Source organism: Oratosquilla oratoria, chromosome 1, assembly GCF_046742065.1.
Source record: "Oratosquilla oratoria isolate Oo_2021 chromosome 1, ASM4674206v1, whole genome shotgun sequence".
Classification (NCBI taxonomy): Eukaryota; Metazoa; Arthropoda; class Malacostraca; order Stomatopoda; family Squillidae; genus Oratosquilla; species Oratosquilla oratoria.
This window is the reverse complement of record NC_134777.1, coordinates 36,148,647-36,163,646: the sequence shown is the minus strand read 5'-3', so window position 1 is coordinate 36,163,646 and position 15,000 is coordinate 36,148,647. Positions and strand designations below refer to the sequence as shown.

Sequence of the window (15,000 nt, the reverse complement as noted above, 5' to 3'; positions counted from 1 at the left end):
CAGTATTATTTTTCGACATTTTGTAATGTCGTTTCACTTTTCAACCTACTGACATCGGCCAGAATAACTCAGCATCAAAGATCGAAAATCAATAATCAAATATCGATACAGATAACGCAGTTGAAGGTAAGAACTACTGATTCAGTGCTATCACTGGAGGAGCTAAAATTACGCTGCTACTTCAATCATACCGACGTCAATTGAGAATATAAAAGACCTGATGGAAGAGACAAGTGTGTGTGTGTGTGTGTGGTGTGTGTGTGTGTGTGTGTGTGTGTGTGTGTGTGTGTGTGTGTCTTTGCAGGTCTTATGAAGTCTTATAATTGTTAGACAAGTCACTTGTAACAATAGATTAATTCCATTGGCAGCAAGTGTTTGAGTGATGAAATTTTTTAACAAAGTAGGACAAGAGGTTCTTGCACATTGGAAAAAATATCAAACCAAAAGAACAGAAAGAGGAAAAAATGACAAGGGAATTTTCAATAAGATGTTTATCAGGAAGAAGTACCGATTTCAACAATTTGTAAATCAAAGGAATATCATGAGGTAAAGAGACCAAATGATAATCATCACCCTCTGACATATGAGAATAACTGAGTCAACATAATCAACTTAACTCCATATGGGATATCGATTGCATTTAGAGACTTTAGCAACACCTCTATGAACCAGAGTCACGCAGCAGCATTTTATGAGCAAAGACTAATCTCCAATCAGAGAAAAATACAAATCACTTTTAACTTCTACTGTCGCTACTTTTTTTTTTCTACCCTGCTTAAACAACTTTTCCACCAGCTCTCTCTATGACTCCACCTCTATGGTGCGATATTGTCCCCATGGATAGAAGCGCTGGGTATCTGCGACGAAATAAAAACATCATCTTGAACTGGGGCAGTAGCCGAACAGTAAAACCTGGTTCCTTTCACGGTCTCTTCTATTCACTTCTACTCAATACTTCCTAACCGGCCCTGTATCCATACCCATATGTAGGTGATATGTATTGATGTACATGAATATTCATTGCACATAGACTTCTCTAAAGAGAAGGCACTTCTTTGGGATGTTATGACGACGTCACCAAAATATCCGGTGAGGGTCTGGCTGCCTCGCTTTGAGCGAAAGTCTAAATGATAAGCTTGGCACATTATTTTACGTGTACAAACTTGGAAGAGACAAAGCCTCGACTTTGTCCAACAGAAGCTAAAGTATATGAGTTAGGCTCATTGGTTCCTTCCTGCAGGATATTAATCTACAGCCTCTCAGTCACCACAGTTATTGTTCTACCTACATTGTATTCCAGATAGATTAACCAGCGTCTAATTTACCCTTACTGGATATAGTCCAAAATAATAGAAGCTTTCTGCTGAGCATGAGAATATTGTAGAAAATCATCTTTTCTTTCCTAATCATGACAACATGTTACATAAAGTTGGTGACATCCCAAATGTAGAATAGAAACAGCTGTTTTCTGTCGATAAGACCCTAAACTGACCGATAGATACCACACCAACCACTTCTACCATACCTGGTGTACTTAATGACAAGCAATTTTGGTCTCAACTTCAACTTGATAGGTATTGTAGTCATTGTCAAGCAACTGTGTGCAACACCAATACACACATATATATATATATATATATATATATATATATATATATATATATATATTATATATATGATATATAATTATATAGCCTTTATGAGGTATTACACGAGAAAAATGAATAAACATATCACTACAGCATTCGTAGTATAATCATCCTTATCATCTCTTCAATTATTTTTAGTCATCGACCAATTGTGCCCCAACGGATTGTTATTTGACTGTATTCTTCTATATTCGTGAGGCAACAGTCAAGGCGATTTTAGTCGAAGAGGTTCCAGTACAACCTCGGGTTACACTATGAATTACTCTATAATCCATCTCCACCTCCACTATTCCATTCCTAGCTACATGTGACCCTAAATACATTAAGCTCTCAACTTCCTCTAGCCTTTAGCCCTATAAACACCTCCAGCCCACCACTACCTTCACTCCTTGCATTTCTCATTTTCTTATTTTCATTTCTCTGATCTCATCCCCTACCAATTGCTTCAGTCTATCATCAACCCATCCGCATATAAATGCATAAAAGATTAGATATATTATCAAAATGAATGAATTAAGATATGTTTGAATAGATAGATTAGGGTACCGAACCAATATCAGAACCTTCCCTTTCGTCGTAACACTATTATTGCTATTTCCTGATCAAATAGGGCATAAAAACAACTTTTTTATTCTTAAACATCTTTGTGGCTTAAACTTAACTGAACTATGATCATTAGTTGCAGTGTTAGACAACTTCACTTATCATACATTCGCTGGATCAGAAACTGAAGACAATATGCGTAAGGTTCAGTAAGACGTTCTAGTGTCTCTTTGACTGCAGTGTAATGTACCCAACGGATTTGGGGCAAGGATAACTGTTTGTCGGTGATGCAAAATTATTCAAGCAATAAATAATCCCATAAATCAATAACCGAAAAAAATACCAACCAGATGGTAGGTAAAAATTTTCCTCAACAACAGAAACCACTGCTATATTTCGTTTGGACCTAAAAGAGACGCAATATAAGGGATCTCAGAAATCATTCTTACTAAATTTCTCACGCAGACAAACCACTTAGTTTTTGTTGAGGGCAAACTTTCAAGATTTCTTGTTTGTTTGTTCGTTTGTTTGTTTGTTTGTTTGTTTGTTTGTTTGTTTGTTTCAACAGAAGTATTTGACTCACGCTGGCCTTTGTCAGATATACGCAGTTTTTTCAACACGCTATATTCCCGCAATTAACATAACTATAAAAAAAAATCATAGGCCACTTTATGTGAAGCAAGCAAATAATAATGATGGTGGTGATAATGACGATAATGACGATGATGACGATAATGACGATAATGACGATAATGACGATAATGATGATCACGATAATGACGATGATGGCGATGATCACGATAATGACGATAATGACGATAATGATGATGACAATCATGATAATGATGACGATAATGATGATGACGATGATGATGATAATAACGACGATGACGACAATGACAACGATGACGACAATGACAACGATGACGACAATGACGACAATGACGACAATGACGACAATGACGACAATGACGACAATGACGACAATGACGACAATGACGACAATGACGACAATGACGACAATGACGACAATGACGACAATGATGACAATGACGACAATGACGACAATGATGACAATGACGACAATGACGACAATGATGACAATGAGGTACACTCAAGGATTCCCCTGAGAACACGCATGTTAGGTTCTAGGTGAGCTTTACAGTGGCGTAGTGATTTATTTAGTCCAATTATCTTTAACTTTATATTTAAGATCCTCCCCAAAGGGCGTGATCTTAAAATCGTGAACCAATTGAATTTTCTCCTCAACCCTTTCCCCAATCAGATTCGTTGTTACTAGTCCATATGCAATATTGTTTACTTAAGCAATCTCGAATCTCTGCATATTTCACTTGGGTTACAAGCACTGAAAGTCAGCAAGTACTAAAAGTCAGCCTCCAATCAAAGCGGAGAGCAAACTTATGCAACTCACTCGCCTTTGGATATTATGTTTATAAATACCTAACCCATAAAAAATAAACACCCTCCTTCTACCTCTCTTTCTACCAATTTTTCTACCAGCCTATTACAAATAATAACAATAATAGTAACACTAATAGTAACAATAATAGTGATAATAATAGTGACAATACTAATGACAGTAATGATAGTAATGACAGTAATGATAGTAATGACAGTAATGATAGTAATGACAGTAATGATAGTAATGACAGTAATGATAGTAATGACAGTAATGATAAAAATGACTAATGATAAAAATGACAGTAATGATAAAAATGACAATAATGACAGTAATGAAAAATGATAAAAATGACAGTAATGATAAAAATGATAGAAATGACAATAGTTACAATGACAACAATGACAATAGTTACAATGACAATAGTTACAATGACAATAGTTACAATGACAATAGTTACAATGACAATAGTTACAATGACAATAGTTACAATGACAATAGTTACAATGACAATAGTTACAATGACAATAGTTACAATGACAATAGTTACAATGACAATAATGACAATAGTTACAATGAATGACAATAGTTACAATGACAATAATGACAATAGTTACAATGACAATGATGACAATAGTAATGACAATGATGACAATAGTAATGACAATGATGAATATAGTAATGATGATGATGATGATGATGATGATGATGATGATGATGATGATGATGATGATGATGATGATGATGATGATGATGATGATGATGATGATGATGATGATGATGATGATGATGATGATGATGATGATGATGATGATGGTAATAATGATAAAATAACAAGCAGGTCTGCAGATAAAACATGGCACGTCACCCCCAACAACTTTACCTAGAGTCCTACGTATGACCAATAGCATTGTTTTTTTTACCAATTCATGTCCAGGATTCACCCTCTTAACTGAATAAAGCTGTTTGGCGTTAGCTAGAGTAATAATGAGAAGAAAAACAAATCATATTGCACTAGCAAAACAGATGAATAAATTAAGCAATCAATACATAAATACATAAATAAAAACATAAATAGATAAATAAGTAAATAGATAGATGAATAAATAAATAATAGGTAAATGAATAGATATATATACAAGATATAAGAGATAAATAAATAAATCAGTGAATACATATATAGATAAATAAACGAGTTTCAAATGTGATGCCACGGTGGCTAATCAATCAAGATAACCTTAATCGACCCACCCCCTGTGCACTAACTACATAATAAATTATGCAAGCATCAAGGACAACAGTGCGACTTTAACGTGCCAGGTAAAACCCATTTTATGAAAATAAACAGTATTCTGCAACCATTTTGCACCGAGATCAGAGGTTCTTGTGGGCCACATTGTTAAACGCTACTGGCTTTGGGGGGCCCTAAAACTCGTAACAAATGGTGACCGTATTTCCTTTGGGCACGGGAGACGAATTTTCATTTGGAAATACGACCCATAGGGCGTACGATGCCATGGAATAATGAGATCTATACTTTGTTGGTTATTTCAGCAAGGCTCAAACTGTTTTCACCTTATACGCAACACCGGCCGGTAACTAATCGGATGTTTTTGAATACCGACAAAGGCAATACCGATAGGCACTATTGAGATTAATCGTGTACTCTACAGTGATGGACACTTCACGAATTTCTTGAATAAAAACCTAAATCCAACGTTCCTAACAAATTTTTCACGCATATGGGTGATGATAATTTCGAGTCATACTGCTAACTTGAGTTACACTATAGTCTGTGCAGTCTGTGCAGCGTGTGGGATACGTCGTGATCTACTACTAGCCATTCTGCCAAATAAACCTTAGTACATGACCCTCTCTTATTTTCCGTCAATGTGCTATTTGAAGTTCTTTTTTTTTATATAATGTATATAGTAAAGGAAGCTGTATACTACAACGAGTAATTTTTAGGATCATAACAAAGCTTTGAATATATTCTATGACACGTGGCAACAACGCTTTTTCTTCCCCATGTTGCCACGCCGAGGCGTCACAGGTGAGACTGGTTGGATGAGGTACAGGTAATTATTGTTGCTATAATCCCAAAAGGTGACACTCCTTGTACTACGCAGCTTCCTTTACTATACACAGAATAAGAAATAACCCAATAGCACATAGATGGAAAAATAAGAGGTTGATTTGGCACGACGTGTCAACCAGAACGGACTCTTTGGAGCGTACAGCATTCAGTGGGCTTTATTCTCCACGCTGCTTTGTGCAGTGCCTCTTCCCATCAAATAAGATGCTAGGAATGATAACATGATCATTATCATCAACCACTTACACAAGTCATCGTTCATTCTCCATTTGAAATGTACGGTTTCCGTTTGGTCCCAGAATTTCATGAAAGAAACTGACAGATTGGAAAGGGCGGAGGGACGATATAAGAAACAAATCATACAAAAACAATATCTAAACCAAAATTCCCTATGAAAATAGGGAAGATTAAAAAGGATTTGATACAAGTCTTCAACACTTTAAGAAGCATTAATAACATTCAATTTGAGAATGTTTTCACAAGCTTTCAGAACAACATTTGACAAGAACTAAGAAGAAATATTTTTCCAAGAACATTGGCAATGAATCGTGTCAATTTTCCGCCAAGGCTATTGACTGTAGCACATTTCCAGTTATTAAAATTCACTTGGATACACAACTCAACAAATTGCTGTAATGTCTGCAAACAAGTCTTCTTTTGCGTGAGTGTGTTTGCGTCTTTTTTGTATATTCACTTATTTACCTATCTACTTGTTTATTCAGTTTGTTTATTTTTTCGTTTGTTTCTAAGCAGTTATTGGTGTTCATTTATTTATTATGATTTGTTTGTTTGCTAATTAATTTGTTTATTCATTTATCATTAATTTATCATTTGTTTACTCATTTGCTCAATTTCTCTTTTGTTGATTTATTAAATTCTTTATACATTTATCATTTATCATTAATTTATCATTTATTTGTTTGCTCATTTGCTCATTTTTTTATTTGTTGATTTATTAAATTCTTTATGTATTTACCCATTCATATATCCATTCATTTATGTATATTATTATTTATGTATTCATGTATTCATGTAACCATTTTTTATGCATTTATGTATTAATGTATGCATTTATGTATTAATGTAATTATGAATTTAAGTATTTATGTATTCACACATTTATGCATTTAAGGATTAAAGTATATAATCATCTATGTATACATGCATTTGGGTGTTTAAGTATCTACGTATATTAGTGTCTGTCTCAGTGTATAAGTATATACGTATGGGGTGTTGGCTGCATGTTACTGTGGCAAAGTGGCATGCAGTTGATACTTTAGGGTCTATATGGGGCGCCCCTACGGACCAGAGCCACACATCATTTTGGCTGTGATAGAGGAAAACTCTGTTCATAGAGAAATGATGACACTTTTATACTACGACTGTCCCTCCGTTATGCTGTCCCCCAACCCCTTGTTACTGTCCTGTACCATTTCTCTGAATATTCATTTCCTTTTTCGCCTACCTTCCCTGTGGTGGGGGAAAAGAATACTGCCACCAAGTAATTCCACTTGGATCGTAAGAGGCGAGAAGAAAGGGACGGGGAGTGGGACTAGGCATCCTTCTCCTTGTAGCCCCACAGGGGACATTCCTAAAAGAAAAAGCAAAGGCATAAGAGGGTCTGGGAGTTTTCCGACCAGCACCCTAAGGTTTGGGTCTTTTAATGTGCGTGGATGTGGTACAGATGAGAGTAAAAGGGAAGAGATAGGTAGTATGTTTGTGAGAAGAAAGATGGATGTGTTGGCTTTGAGTGAAACTAAGCTGAAAGGGAAGGGCGAGTGTAAGTTTGGGAGTGTAAGTGGGAGGTTATCAGGAGTGAAGAGAGGGCGAGGGAGGGAAGGGGTGGCTATACTAGTAAGTGAAGAGATAGGTAAACGTGTAGTGGAGTGGAAGGAGGTTTCCTCAAGGATAATGTGGATGAAGATGAAACTGGGAAAGGAGATGTGGGTTTTTGTAAGTGCATATGGGCCTGACAGTGAGAAGAGCGTAGAAGAAAGGGAGGCTTTTTGGATAGATTTAAATGAGTGCATAGAGGATTTAGGGAGAAATATCAATGTAATAGTACTGGGAGACCTTAATGCTAGGGTAGGAAAGGATCCAATTGCTGGAGTGGTTGGGAAGTGTGGAGTTCCAGGAAAGAATCGTAGTGGAGAGTTGATGGTGGAAATGTTTCTTGAGAGTTGATGATAGCAAATACAGTGTTTTGGAAGAAAGTCAAGCATAAGTACACATGGGAGAGGGTGGTGGAGGGAAGGATGGTAGATAGAGCGCTAATGGATTATGTAGTGGTAAATAGGATTATGATAGGAAGAGTTAAGGATGTACATGTGCTAAGGGGAGAGGGTGGGGTGATATCAGATCATTTTTTGGTGGAAGGTAAGTTGAGAGTGGAGGATAGATGGAGGAAGAGGAAAGGGACAAAAGATAGGGAGGTGCTTAGAGTAAACTCCTTAAATGAGAAGGAAAAGGAGAAGGAGTACAAGAAGAAGTTGAGAAAGGAGTGGGAGGGAGTGAAGGATAGAGTGGAGCTAGGTGTGGAGGAGGAATGGGGATGGTTCAAGGAGGGAGTCACAAAGTGTGCAAAGATGGTGTGTGGAACAAGAAGGACAGGAGGAAATAGAAGGAAGGTTAGTGAATGGTGGGATGAGGAAACAAAGAAGGTTGTAGAAGAGAAGAAGCGAGCTTTCACAGTTTGGTTACAAAATAGGACGAGGGAGTCATATGAGAGGTACAAAGAAAAGAAAAGAGAAGTAAAGCAAAAGGTAAAGGAAGCAAAGAGGAGAGCAGATGTGAAATGGGGTAAGAGTATGACAGAAAATTTTGAAAGTAATAAAAAGATGTTTTGGAAAGAAATTAAGAGAGGAAGAGGAGGCGAATCAAGTAGAGAAGAAAAAGTAAAAGGTGCAGATGGAGAGATAATAATGGAAGAGAAGGCAGTAAGGGAAAGATGGGCAGAATATTTTAGGGAGTTGCTAAATGTAAAGGAGGATAGGGAGGGAAAGATAGCTGCAGTGGGGAATGCTAAGAAAATTACCGTGGTGAGTGAGGAAAATGGAGGAGAAATAAGGAAGGATGAAGTGAAGGCAGTTGTTAAGATGATGAAAGCAGGTAAGGCACCTGGTCTGGATGGATGTCATGCAGAATGTCTAAAAAAAGGAGGTACAGTGATGGTGGACTGGCTGGTGAGGTTATTTAATGTTTGCTGGAGAGAGGGTGGAGTACCGGAGGACTGGAGGAGTGCCTGTATAGTTCCACTTTACAAGGGAAAAGGGGACAAGTGTGAATGTAGTAGTTTCAGAGGGATTAGCTTGTTAAGTGTAGTTGGGAAGGCTTATGGGAGAATCTTGATTGAGAGGATTAGGAGAGGAACAGAGGGAGTAATTGGTGAGGAACAGTGTGGATTTAGGACGGGTAGAGGTTGTGTAGATCAGATCTTTGTGGTAAGACAGATATGTGAGAAAACTATAAGAAAGGGGAAGGATGTTTTTTGGGCCTTTATGGACCTGGAAAAGGCTTACGACAGGGTAGACAGACAGGCACGGTGGGAGGTTTTGCGGATATACGGGATAGAAGGAAAGCTTCTAGGAGCTGTCTAGAGTTTTTATGAGAGTAGTAGAGCTTGTGTCAGGATTAGAAATGGAGAGAGTGAGTGGTTCGAGGTAAAGGTGGGACTTCGTCAAGGATGCGTTATGTCGCCCTGGCTGTTCAACTTATACATGGATGGGGTAGTGTGAGAGGTAAATGCAAGGGTTGTGGGTCAGGGATTGGAGATGGTTAAAGAAAATGGAGAAAAGTGAGAAGTGAGCCAGCTGTAGTTTGCGGACGACACTGCGCTTGTGGCAGGATCGGAGGAGGGATTGAGGAAGTTGGTGACAGAGTTTGGGAGAGTGTGTGATAGAAGAAAGCTAAAGATAAATGTGGGTTAAAGTAAGGTGATGAGATGTACAAGGGGTGAAAGTGGCAGTAGACTGGAAGTGAGCATTAAGGGAGAGCGACTGGAGGAAGTGGATAGTTTTAGATACTTGGGTGCAAATGTGGCAGGAAAAGGTGGAGTGAAGGTGGAGGTAGAATGTAGATTGAGAGAAGTGAGTAAATGCCTTGGTGGATTAAAAGTGTAATGAGGAATAGACATTTGGGAATGGATACTAAGAGGAGACTGTATGAAGGAGTGATTGTGCCAACAGCACTGTATGGGGCAGAAACATGGAACATAAGGGAGGAAGAGAGAAGGAGTTTGAATGTGTTTGAGATAAGGTGTCTGAGAAGTATGATAGGGGTTACTAGGCGGGATAGAGTGAGAAATGAGGAGGTGAGGAGGAGAACAGGGATGGAAAGGGGGTTGGGAGATAGGGTTGATGAAAGAGTATTGGGATGGTTTGGACACATGGAAAGAATGAGTGAAGAAAGACTAGTAAAAGAGGTATGGAAGACAGATGTGGAGGGAGTGAACATGAAGGGACGTCCTAGGATGAGGTGGATGGGGTGAAGGGGGCTTTGGGGAAGAGGGGAATGTCTGTTGAGGAAGGACGGGAGAGGACAGAAGACAGGGGTGAATGGAGAATGGTTGTATATGGATGATGTTGTGATGCATGAGGTGGAATGGGTGGGGGGATGGTGGGTGAGGTAGTATGTGTGAGCAAATTTTGACGCAGCCCGAAGGGATTTCTCCCCATCTTTTCCTTTATGCATGGGGGGACGGAAAAGTGGGGTCGCCGATTTAATGAAGCTGCCTTGCTGTGGATGTGCTGTGTCTTGCGACACTGCTTCTGACCCAGGGCAGTGGACAAGGTGCAGGGATGACCCGTCATCCAGGAGGTGCTAAGATATGAGGGAAGAGGGAGGGTGGAGGGGTGTGGAGTGTATTCTGGGATGGAATGGGTGGGAATGATTTTATGCCTTTTCCTTTTTGGCTACCTCCCTTGTAAGGGGGAAAAAGACTTGGTATATGTATTATTTGAGCATTTGAGTATTCAAGTATTTAGAATTAAGTATTAGGTATTTATCTATTCATCTATTTATCTACTTATCTGGTTACCTATTTACCTACTTATCTATTTATTTATTCATTTTTCTATTTATATACATATTTTCATTCGGCCTCATTATAGACCAAGTCGTTCGTTGGTATTGTGACTAAGAGTTGTTCAATTAATCAATGCCGGACGTAATTCATGCGCCGTCAGACTCGGAAATCTAATGAAGCACTGAGATTTTTTTCCGCATATGTATAAATATATATTTATATATATATATATATACATATATATATATATATATATATATATATATACTTTTTTTTAGTTTCTGCAGATATATTTTCAACGAAGGTCCTGTCTCACAATCAGTTCACGGAGGTAAAAAGAAGAATCATGTAATCTATGTCAGACTCTCACCCAAAAGGGAACCGGACCAGCTGACAATCGCTAGATAAGCGGCAGCAGCTGCCTAGCGGATTGGTGGGACCGGATCTCTCCAAAGCTCCATATCGCCTCTCCTCGTCGCCTTGCCTGTCCTTATTTCCCAGCCTAAAAACTCACACATATGGGAAATATATAACAAACTATCAAGGATATATGTGCGTGCCCACGTGTTTATATATATATATGTGTGTGTGTGTGTGTGTGTGTGTGTGTGTGTGTGTGTGTGTGTGTGTGTGTGTGTGTGTGTGTGTGTGTGTGTGTGTGTGTGTGTGTGTGTGTGTGTGTGTGTGTGTGTGTGTGTGTATGTATGTATCTATGCAGGTATGTAGGTATGTATGCAACTATGTGTGTTTGCAGGTATGTATACATGTCACTAGTGAGAAATGTAGTAACACATTTGTAAATCACAACTAACACCACAGTCGAACGAAAGAAAGAATTGCGTAAGCGAAACTATATATTTCAAATTTTCGATTGCTAACTGCAATCCTCTTCAGTAGTACGAAGTAGTACTACTGAAGAGGATTGCAGTTAGCAATCGAAATATACAGTATAGTTTCGCTTATGCAACTCTTTCTTTCGTCCGACTGTAGTGTTAGCTGTGATGTATACATGTATTTATGTATACAGGTATGTGTTCATACAAGCAAGTATATACACAAACATATAATATATGTATGCAAGTATGTATGCAAACAGTAGATATGTACGTATGTATACGCATATATATCCATGTATGTCTTTTTACATATTCTATAAACCGAGGGATTTTTCCCCTTACAAGGGAGGTAGCCAAGTCAGAGGCATGTACCTATTCACACCCATTTCACTTTCTTCCACCATCCCCCTCCATCCATCCCATCTCAGCTCCTCATGGATGACGGGTCATCCCTGCATCCGCCAACTGCCCTGGGTCAAACGCAAGGCAGCAATACACAGTACATCCAGAGCAAAGCCGCTTCACTTAATCGGCGACCCCCTGTCTCCGTCCCCTCATGCAGAAAAAAAGAAGACAGGGAGAAATGCCTTCGGACTCTGTCAAAATATCATTCACATATATGCACCTCCTACCCCCCCCCCGTCCCACATCCTTCCCTTGATTGCATAATAGCATCCATACACGGTCATTCTCCACTCATACCTATCTCCTACCTTAGCCTTTCCTTGCTTAACAGACATTTCCCTCTTGCTCAGCGCCCCCTTTACCCCATCCATCCATCTCATCCTCGGTCGTCCCCTCAAGTTCACTTCCTCCACTTCTGCTTTCCACACTTCTTTTACTAATGTTTCATCATTCATTGTTTCCATGTGTCTAAATCATCCTAATAGTCTTTCATCAGCCTCCTCGTTTCTCACTCTATCCAACCTAGTAACCCCTACTGTACTTCTCAGACATTTCATTTGAAACACATTTCAATGTTTCCTCTCTGTCTCTCTTAAATGGGACCTTTCGCAGTGAGCAAATTGATACCAGACACCGCCAGATTTTGTAATTCTTGCCGGAAAATAAATACTTTTTTGGGCAAGTTTTATAAGCTTACAGAGGTGTATCGTTGTACATTATTGTGTCTGAAATTTAAGTCAATTAATTTCATGATTGCAAACGGTATATAGCATTGTTTGAGCCTCTATTTATAATCACAGATGATATTCGTTAACAGCCTATAATTGTATCAAGCCAAGCAATTTGTCATTTTCTACCGACTTCAATGGACGTATACTGATATATACTTTCATTTGAATGCACCAAGCAATAGGCAAATCCATGTAATGTATCGAAAATATAATTTTGCATCGAAGACTTAATTTTTTCGGTACGATAAACTTTGTCTTTCTCTTATTTTTTTCTGGAATCTGACGTGCAGCTTGCCACGGCACACGTAAAATTAGTCATATTTCTTTGAAAATAGCTCCCAGCAGATCTAAGAGGCTATTCTTTACAAAAATGTCGTTAACTTCGTACGTCCGCCACCAAAGGATTACAAAGGATTACAAAGGCGGAGCATGCCCATTCCAAGTCTCTCCTCCATAAAATGTCGTCGGCACAATCACATCTTCGTACAATCCCTTTGCATCCACTTCCAGTTGCTAATTCCTCATGCCACTTTTTAACACCCCCAAGGCATTTACTTGCTTCTCTCACTATCGAAAGAAACATTGAAAGTAGCTTATTCAAATCCACAGATAATTCCAATTTCAATCTTAACCTAGGACTGTATAGAATAGATAATTATATTTGTAAATATGTTCCAAATGTAAGAATTCAAAGACATTTGACCTTCACCTTCTACAATGGGGAGATTTCCACATTCCTATGATATTTTGTCACTACCTTCTTCTCTCACCGTTGACACAGGGATCCCTTGTGTCCATATCTCCTTTTTTCCTTACTATATGTTTGTTTATACTTTCTTTGTATTTCTGTACTGAAGATGTAATACACAAAAGCGCTCTTCTCCAGTTCTTTCTATTCATAGTAGTTACCTTGCATCTGTAGAACACGTCTCTAGTGTTTTATTGTGTATATATATATATATAATATATATATATATATATATATATATATGTGTGTGTGTGTGTGTGTGTGTGTGTGTGTGTGTGTGTGTGTGTGTGTGTATGTGTGTGTGTGTGTGTGTGTGTGTGTGTGTGTGAATATATATATATGTATATATATAAATATATATATATATATATATATATATATATATATATATATATATATATATATATATATATATGTAGGTAGGTAGGTAGGTAGGTAGGTATAAATAGCCGCCATAAGTTTGGACGCGATAATGCTGACGTCAATACTTATGCCACAAATTGGAAGTCCCTACCTACCCCACATCAGCGCTGTGGCAAACCCAGGAAATTCGCACCACGCACTTTAAACGTTATTAAGTGTGAAATAGATAAGTCTTCTTGTAAATCTGCTAAACAAATTCAGCAAGAAATCCCTAAGTTATTAGGTGGTGTGTCTATTCGCACAGTGCTCCCCCCACCAACCTTGTAACGTAACAACCAGAGTTGCACTGAACGCACTGTAATTCTTGTATTTTCAAAGATTTTCTTCACAGAATGCCCTGCCTTAAACAGGACCACTATAGTAGCATTCTTGTCACGTTCGATTTCACGTCCAATACCTTTAGCCGGCAACACAGACGCCAAACCACTGAGAATTTACGTAAAATGGAAGGCAAAGCGCAGAGCTCCAAAAACGTAATTCTCCCTCGTTCTGTCTTCCCACTGCCTGAGCATCTTCAAACTGCCTAGTTTGGATACGTTTGGCCATGTTTAAAACATCGGCTCCCTTTTCACTTAGTATAAAAGGGCTGGACCTGGGATAACCAAAGCAAAGCAGAGAAATCAGACAAAAATAGAGATCGCGAAAGTTAGAGGTCGGCAGAAGTAAGCAAAAGTCATAGCAGAAAAAAAAATGAAGCCCAAAACCCATACGAATCTACGTAGAATTATCTACAAATCGTCGATTTGCGACAGTTCCACTACATAAGTCCTTTGGACCCTAATTACTGGTCGCCTTCAACTAGCAGAACTCGGGCAGAGGCACCACGTGGTTGAGATATATGGATAATGTCATCGCAATATAACCGAGTTCTGCTAGCGTGGAAAATAAATTGAGGAGACTCAATGGTGTCAACAAAGACATCCAGTTCACCATTGAGATAGAAAAAGAAGGCAAACTACCATTTCTTGATACATTGATTCACAGGACAAACAGTGAAGTAAAATTTGTAGCGTATAGGAAACCTACGAACAGAGATGAATTTGTCCATTATTTTTCAGGTCATAGCAGGAGAGTAAAGACAGGAATTTTGATTGGTTTCTTCCTTCAAGCTTACAGAATTTGTAGTA

The 15,000-nt window shown here is 38.4% G+C and overlaps 1 protein-coding gene across 1 annotated transcript in view; it reads left to right on the top strand.

The window, feature by feature from the left end:
* Nucleotides 1–15,000, top strand: part of LOC143027796 (uncharacterized) — a 60,558-nt gene that overhangs the window by 24,112 nt on the left and 21,446 nt on the right. The gene's annotated exons all lie outside the window — the stretch shown is intronic.